Here is a 6,000-nt window from a genome sequence, read left to right as displayed (position 1 = left end):
GACCAATCGAAACGGGAGTGGGCGTGGCTTGAAACCGGACTTTCTTCATGGCTTTTCTGCTGGCAGAGGGAGGGGTGATGAGAGTGTTGTTTTCTGTTGCTGCCGGGAACACACAGAGCTGCCAAGGTCGGTGAAAGTACTGCACACAGCCAGGCTTCGGTGCTGAGCTCCTGTAGACTCCTACACCGACAGACATACCGGTGAGTTTTGAGGTTTGCGCAACTTCGATTCGTGTTTTGCCGGCCGCAAAGATGGTGGGGTCTGTGGGTTAACTTTACTTGGTGTCTTGCCAAAATGTGTACCCGTACAAATCGGGGACTGTCAAACGAGTTCACATGGAGTAATGGGGAGCAGGCGGAGGAAGCGCCAACTTGCTAGCTAATATTAGCTCCTGAAATGAGTTACGTGGTAGCGTAATTGTTGTACTAAGTCTTATCTGCCCGCGGTTTTGTTCTATTGATATTCACATATGTTGTGATTTCTTTTCCGAGGTTTACTTAGTGGTGCTAGCTTCACGGTCCGGTTAGCCCACAAACTTAGCTCGGGACTGCTGGAGGCGTTAAATTCGAGCCACACTGCTCTTGTTTTCCCGTTGTTGATTTATAGAAACGCATTGTTTTTGCTCTATTTTGATAGCAGATATATGTTAGAACCCGGTTCGGTGAAAAGTTATAACAGTTTAACAACTATCTCCGTCTGAAATCACTGCTGTGTAGACACCGCTGCAGACTGATAACAGTGTCCAGTTCATCCTCAGGCAGGTGGTTGGATTAAATGATTTCCTTTCTACTGCTGTAATTTCTGACTGATTGCTGCCTCTTGAACTGGCAGAGGGGGAAAGGCGGTTATAATGTATTTGTGGCCTCAGTCTGCAGCTGATAAAAGTAGCTGTTTGTAGATCATGTCAGGACGCACAATGTGGAGCTCTGCGTCGGCCCTCCGGGTGTTATTCCAGGCTATACTTTATTATTTCCTATTACAACAACAACACACCCCCGCCCCTGGTTCATTCAGCCCAGTACCTCCATCCGTTGCAGTGCTGCCATGTAGGTGGTGGAATCTAGATTCGCTGTGCCTTGCCAGAGGAATTAACCAAACATAGTCCAAGAGCCGGGTGCAAATTTGTTCACAGCCTGCAGCACAGGCAGACTGACAGACTTGTCTTGACTCAAATCTCTCAATTTGAAAACCACCTTGATATGCAAATTTTTCTAGGCAATAAGAGGAATGTGCCCATCAAGGCCCTGGTGTACTGAAATGGCGCTCTTTTGTTCAAGAGGACATACAGCAACAGCTGCACTTCCCAAGTGTGTGTGTGTGTGTGTGTGTGTGTGTGTGTGTGTGTGTGTGTGTGTGTGTGGTGGGGGCATGTGTGAGCAGATTTGTCCTGTTTCAGTCAGTATTCCAGGGAGTAATTGCAGCGTTTCTGGAATGCTGGTTAACACTTCAGAGTTCTGCATGTTAGACAATAGCTGGTGTGAATGAACCTGATCTCACATGAAGGAAGTTGAAATGCTTTGCATGTTATTTGCATGGCCAAGCAGAACTAGTAGTGGTGTTCACACTGAAACCGTGGAGATGTGCTCGGACACGCAGAGTCATACATGCTGCAGCATTTAAGCCAGTTCTGTTTGACTTTATTAGACTTTTGGTCCAATAAGAGGTCCTCTGCACTACTGGGAAGGACCTTTGTTAAATATTCTTATGAATGCATATTGTTCTAGTGACCTGTGATGCATGCTGTTCTGTACACTGGGTGTGACAAGAACGAAACTATCTACCTTTGTTTCAACAATGTGGCTAAAGTAACTGAAGTATCAGTTTATATTTGTTTGCCTGTGGTTGCTGTAAACCATTCCACATATTCCAACATTCCCAGCTAAAACGAGAACACGAGCAAAAAACATGTCAGACTTTAAAAATTAGGCATGGCACAATTTGAATGGCGTGTCCAGCACTCTGCTCGCCCATCGTCCTGTCAGAAAGCTGCCAGATATCAGTTGAAAGTCTCGTAGTTCTGCGCTCTCACTGCTCAAGGTTTTCTTTGCAACAGAAAAACAGGATATGGTATCTCACACCCTGTCGAACAGTGGCATATTTGTACTTTGTGGTTTTTCAACCTGCTGTTGCATTACAGGTTGCCTGAGGGAAGCACATGGTGTAACACTGTGTAACACTTGCTGTACGTCACAGCTTGGGAAGACTTTTTTTAATCAGTTCCACTGTGAGATGCTTTGTAACATGACAATAAAGATGCTTAACTGCTTGAAAAGAAGAGCATGAATGGTCTGTGTCCTATTCCTTTAACAACAAAACAGAAACTGTCAGTGTCAAGCTAGCCCAAACTTGCATGTTAGTTTTGATAAAACATTATCTTTATGTTGAGTGTGAACTGCTGTGATTGCACAGGGGAGCCGCTGGTGCTGCCCTGGCAGCCATTCTGCTCATAGAGTGAAGCAGCAGCTTTACTGAAGAACGCCACGTTAGCCTGTCATGGGCTGTTTCAAAGGTAATGTGGTATTTGCAGTTTTTGCTGCTCTCAGACTTCAAATGAAACTGCTCACAGCAGCAATTTTTTGTTTGCCCGAGTCCAGCTATGAATCACAAGTCGCTTTGTGATACGACATGAGAAATCCCAAAGGATTTCCTGCTAGCGCTGCACCATTGCCAAGTCCAATATCTTGAGGCTTAAGCTGTGCAAGCGGTGGGAAGTCTTGTCGTGTCATTATTTCACCGTCGACGCCAGCCGAGGCCAGCCTGCAGCTTCTGCAGACTGTCTGGCACATTTTATTTATGCATGGCATATTTTGGGCAAAATGATGCTTCTTCTTTCTGTGTTCATTTAGCAATGTGGGCCGTTACTGATGTATGTGCGGAATGGAAATAGTATATTTGCATAAAGTACGTTAGAGAAGTCAAACATGAGGGCTTTTGGCAGTTATAATAGTTTGAATGTGTACTTCCTTTTAGGATAAGAAAGGATTTGTGTTAGAGTTGTTAAAGTCATGATTTCATTCAGACTGAACACGCTGGCTAAGAGCTCTCCTCCTGTTATCAGCAGCTAGTCATCCAGTTTGCTGCGGACCATCCGCCACTGCTGACTCAGCCAATGCTGCCATCTGGGCTGGAAGAGAAAACAGGACCGATTTCTCCCTGGCTCCAGAGCCTCGGATGCTCAGCTAACAGGTTCTGTGTGTTTGTGTAGCTGTTTTCATATATGAGCTGCAGCTTTGAACTTTGTTTAAAAAGACATTTCCAGCAAAGGTGCAGAATGTTAGATGCAGTTTGGTAACAAAAGTTACCGTCCAATCCAGACGTGCAACATTTTTACCTTGATCATTTGAAGTGTCAGTGTTTCCCCTCAAAGGTGCTCGATGCTTTATTTTTCCAGCATTTTGAGACCTCATAAGTTTAGGGGTACAAGAGTTGTACAAAAAGCGTGTTTGATCCAAGACGAGCGAGTTGTGTGTGGACATCTGCGTGAGAGGTCTGCAGATAATAGATTTGTATTCTGGGTTTTTCTGGGATCTAAGTTGATGTTTGGGGGTGGCTGTGCATGTGGCCATGTTTGGTGCAACAGAAATCAACCTTTGTTGCATTTTATGGTATTTCTAGCCCCCCTTTTTTTCTTTTTAAGCTACAGTATATTTTGTGTTTGAGTAAAATAGACCCCGCTCTGAAAACACAGCTGGAAGGCGTGTTTCTTTCCTCTATGCAGATAAAACTGCGACGTTTTTGGAATGTTCTCGGAGGAAAAAATTTGTTGTTTTGCTCAGAATAATTTCTTCTGCTGCTTTTATGTTTAGTTTTTTTATATTAATTAAAATCTGGCTGTGATTAGCAAAGGCCCACCCACCCTTCTGTTTTCAAGGAAGTGAGCTAAAATGCCTTCAGCTGGGGGTTGTCACCAAGGCCCAGCAATAGCTGAAGAAGGACCATGAGCTGCTCTCGAGTCCAAGAATAAAACTACCTTTGTATGGAAAGCAAAGGTGGCTGAGTATGATTGGCTGCGTCAGTTTTGGGGCCCTGGTTCTGTGCACGTTTGCTTTCTGTCACACTGCCTCCATCTACTGCAACACCTTAATAAACCAGAGCCGTTCCCAGTGTTATCCATGACACCCGTGCTTTTACTGCAGTGACAACAACAAATGTCTGCTGTTAATTAAGGTGATCATTTCAGCTTTAATTGAGTGCTTACTGAAACAATGAGCCTTTCAGGCTCTCAGTCTGGCTGAGCAAGATAAATAAATCCTAACTGTTAGGACAGCTTATTCTCTTAAAAGCTTAAAATGTTTTTGAAGCCTAATCCTCCAACATTTAGTGTTCACCGCGAATATTGTTCTTAAGCCTCCTGGTTATATTACTCTGGTTATTTGTGTGTACTAGACCGTGGCCGTCCTGCCGTAGTTCCTGTTTTACACCGAACTACCCGTCTGTGTGTCTTTATCTGTCTGTGTGTGCGCAAATACGTGTGTGTACAACCGTTCTGCCTCATGACCCTGCACACTTCCCACTCACGTTTCACTTTTTCTGCTTGCATCCTGTCAGCGTGACAGCAGCTCTCTGGCTGCAGTTTCGCTGCTCTGTGTCGCTGTTGTTCAGAGCCGTGGTCGTGATGGTCACCTCCGTTTATCTCGGCTGCTCGTGTGTTACTGTTAGTAGTCATTTTTTGGTTTGGTGTGCTGTTGTACTGGGAACGCAGACTCCCAATTGGCTGTTTTGAAGTTTACTATATAATAGGAAACTTTTTTTTAGTCAATGACATGATTTGAATTCATCCGCTTTTATAACCACAAACTGTCTCACGTGGCCTAATAACACAGCAATAGTTGGTTTTGTGGTTTGTTTGTTTTTTACATAATTATTTCAGTTTGTTTCGGTTGCTTTGGTTGTTGTTCAGGTTTTGCTACTTTGTAACCAACCTGAGATTCATTCTTATGAGGTCTGCGTTATGTCTGGTATTAACATGTTTCTGAAGCCCAAGTCGTTATACAAGTGCTTATTTCAAATTACTTACAACAGTTTGCACAAAATTGCTTTGGCAGTTCACTTGGTTCCAAATGCCGAAAGCATCATTTTTTCTGGGCCAGTGGAAAATTGGAACGCTTTGGAAGAGCAGCTCACAGTTCAGAAACTACAAGATAAGAGTCAGACTGAGCTGTGGGTGACAGTCGTTGTAGGGAGGCGTGTGAGGGATCAGCCAACTACACGCTTAACCTTTGTCACCTGTGATTGTTGGCAGCTGAGATGCTGCTTTGTGAAGCCTTGTTAATTGTCGTTGTTGTACAACACTGGTTTACTGGGGGCTTTATTATAGCCACCTGTCCCTGCTCTCTGCTGGAGACTGCAGCTCCCTTATCTCCACACTAACGACTGTAATAAATGTTGAAAATGAGCAAAGATTAAGTGCTGCATCTCAGGATTGTTTGGCTGTGTCAGAATAAACGGAGCCACAGGAATCACTACACTGAACATGAAGCTAGCTGGTGCTAGCCTTGCTCATGTTAGCTACTTACTGTTGAAGCAGTCGATTAGTCTACACTTCTGTTTGTGTTTAGCTGGTCAGGAAAGTCCGTCGTTCTCCCGTGGACTCGGTCACACATGTCAGTGTCCTGAGTGGGGCGACAGTTTGGAGCGTCTGGAGCTTAACACAGTTTTGTCCTTGTAGGCTTGATCACACTGACTACTGCAGGTTTTATTCTTACTATAACTGCAAGCTTGATAAAAGTACAACAGACATGAGTACTTGTCCACAGCAAAGAATAATCCAAGCCTTGCCCTTCTTGCTCTTCTTGCATCAGTTATCCTTCACAGCTCACTGAGCTCAGCTGTTGTTCAGCAGCTCCCTCAGTGTTGGTGAAAATGAGACCGTTAGGATTTGCCAAGTTCTCCAGTTTACTGTAATTTCATAATTCCCGCCGGGCTTGGTGATAACCACTGCATATGTGGAAGACCCCACAGCAACGTCCGTGTTGGAAATGTCAAACTCTCATAGATATG

The 6,000-nt window shown here is 44.4% G+C and overlaps 1 protein-coding gene across 6 annotated transcripts in view; it reads left to right on the top strand.

Annotated features, from left to right (window-relative positions):
• Positions 1-63: 63 nt before the first annotated feature.
• fam49a (family with sequence similarity 49 member A) overlaps positions 64-6,000 on the top strand; it is a 32,269-nt gene continuing 26,332 nt past the window's right edge. For 4 of the 6 annotated variants that reach the window (XM_085246585.1, XM_085246589.1, XM_085246587.1 and 1 more), the window contains exon 1: positions 64-200. The gene's annotated coding sequence lies outside the window, so the exon portion shown is untranslated. The remainder of the gene's footprint in view (positions 201-6,000) is intronic. The other 2 variants (XM_085246588.1, XM_085246586.1) reach the window with 2 other exon arrangements.

This window comes from Mchenga conophoros, linkage group LG15 (genome assembly GCF_057382185.1).
Source record: "Mchenga conophoros isolate Kocher_MC1m ecotype Shallow Benthic linkage group LG15, M_conophoros_male_GT1.1, whole genome shotgun sequence".
Lineage (NCBI taxonomy): Eukaryota > Metazoa > Chordata > Actinopteri > Cichliformes > Cichlidae > Mchenga > Mchenga conophoros.
The sequence above is the reverse complement of the archived record's forward strand: the minus strand, read 5'-3'. Positions and strand labels throughout refer to the sequence as shown.